The sequence below is a fragment of the Durio zibethinus genome, chromosome 4, assembly GCF_047325235.1.
Source record: "Durio zibethinus cultivar Kanyao isolate XHJ-2024 chromosome 4, ASM4732523v1, whole genome shotgun sequence".
NCBI lineage: Eukaryota > Viridiplantae > Streptophyta > Magnoliopsida > Malvales > Malvaceae > Durio > Durio zibethinus.
This window is the reverse complement of record NC_143165.1, coordinates 2,350,056-2,352,108: the sequence shown is the minus strand read 5'-3', so window position 1 is coordinate 2,352,108 and position 2,053 is coordinate 2,350,056. Positions and strand designations below refer to the sequence as shown.

General features: G+C 33.0%; 1 long non-coding RNA gene across 1 annotated transcript; it reads left to right on the top strand.

Moving 5' to 3' along the window:
- Positions 1-711: 711 nt before the first annotated feature.
- On the top strand, positions 712-1,819 carry LOC149519028 (uncharacterized). Its single transcript, XR_016341354.1, has 2 exons — positions 712-1,251; positions 1,571-1,819. It is a non-coding gene; the product is annotated as an uncharacterized LOC149519028 (long non-coding RNA).
- The last annotated feature ends 234 nt before the right edge of the window (positions 1,820-2,053 follow it).

Genomic DNA, 2,053 nt, shown 5'->3' with positions numbered 1-2,053 from the left:
TTGAAAATTGATTTTAAAATTATTGTAATAGTTTGACAGTAATTTAAGGTATCGGATTCATTAATATATTTTATTTAGAAAATAATTAGTAACATCTTCCAATAGTTTGATAAGATTTATTTTGATGCACATGGCCAATAGTTTGGTGAGATTTTATTTGAAAATTTATTTTTAAAGTTATTTTAAGAAAAATCTTTAAATCTTCAAATAATTTGGTAATAGTTAATTTAAAATTTTAAATCCTTCAATTATTTTGTAGGTTTAAAAATTGTTTTAAAAAAAATTTATTAAGTCTTTCAATAATTTGGTAATACTTAATTTGAGATTAAAATTTTTCAATCGTTTGGTAGGATTGAAAAAAAATATTTTATATTTCACAAAATTGCATTATGAAATTCTTTAATAATTTGGTAGAATTCATAATTTAAAGTTTTTAAATCCATGAAAGTCCTCTAATCGTTTGGTAAGATATCATATATTTAATTTTTAAAAAATTATTATTATTGTTTTACACATCCATGATCAAAATAAACAATAAATAATAGTATGAAATCAATAAAATATAAAAAAAGAAAATTGTGCCTAAATTCAAGTCGAAATCCAAAAACTTGAGCTTGGAATGGCCCAATCTATATTCTGATCCAGGCCTGAAAAAACATGGGCTCATGGCTGGGCTTGGGTTTTTTTCAATATTCCATGCGGGCGGGGGAGGATAATTTCTGTTGGGCTGGACCCAAAAAAAAGAACCTGGTTCTCACATGTTCAAAACTACACCGTTTTAACCATGTATATAATCCAAAATCAGATTCCTCTTTCAATTTTTCATTTTTTGCTTCCCTCTCTAGTCCTTTTTCTCTCCCACTCTAGAGACAAGCTTCTCTGCTCTCTCTCTCTAAACGGCAGCCAGAAACTTCAATGCCTTGCCAGAATCCAGCGTATCTCTGCTATTGTGGCCGCTGTGGATCTCTGATAACTGCCTCCACCGACCCTTTTCCTTCTGCTTAGTTCCTTGCCCGAAACCACAGTCAAACGCAACCACTGTCTGCTTTCTCTTCAAAATACCAGAACACCGGTGAATCGTGCTGTAGTTTGCTGCCATGTGACGTCGCCGATTGAACACAGGCAACAACCACCCAAAAACTTGACCTTCCTTTCTTTAATCTTGAGGCTGGAAAGAAACCCTAGAAGACAACCAAAGTTGTTAACGTCTGCTGCCTTGATTATGGGTTTCTCTTGGTTTTCAATTTCTGGGTATGAGCTTCTGAGTATGGGTTTCCATGAATGGAATTAGTTGTATAACTGAATTGCTTGAAATTGTTGATAGGTGTGTCAATTGCTGCTTTGCTATGTTTAATTCTGGAAATTTGGGCGTGCTTGTCTTTATTGTGTTTCTCGACAATTGCTAGGTGAATTGCCGTACGTTACTTGAATGCTCACTGATGGCTTCCTCTTTCTCTGCTTGTGGCTGGATGCTTTCAGTCAATTCCTGTTGCTGCTTGTTCATGATTTTTTGCCAACTCTGTGTCTTGTTTTTTGAATTGCTTCTTGCTTCCTTGGCTGTGATTTGCAGGAAAATGTTTGCTTTCTTTGATTCTGGTCTGAATGCTTGCCTGCTCTATCAATCGCACTGGGACTGCCTGATTCAAAGACTTTGCTCGAGATTGCCACTGTATTGATTTTGAATTCTTGTTGTTTGGCCCCCTTTGCCGTGTATGATTACTATTTGTTTATAGGGATTCAATCCCCTTCAATTTGGAACGTTAACCGAATCTGTGATTTGATTGTGATATGATTTTATGCATTCTTCCTTTTTCATGAAGATTGAGATTAAAGAAATTTCAAGAATCATTCAATCATTAAAATTAATAATCTGCCATTGATTTTCCCCCGCAAAAATTCCTCCATTTTCAAACCTTTCATTTCTTTCTGTTTTTTGACTTTTTTTTTTTTTAAATTCTGACTTTCGACTTTAACCTCTAAAAAAAAAAGAATTTAACTAAAAAATTAAAATCAAAATAAAAAATCAAAATTAAAATCAAATTAAGATTCTTCG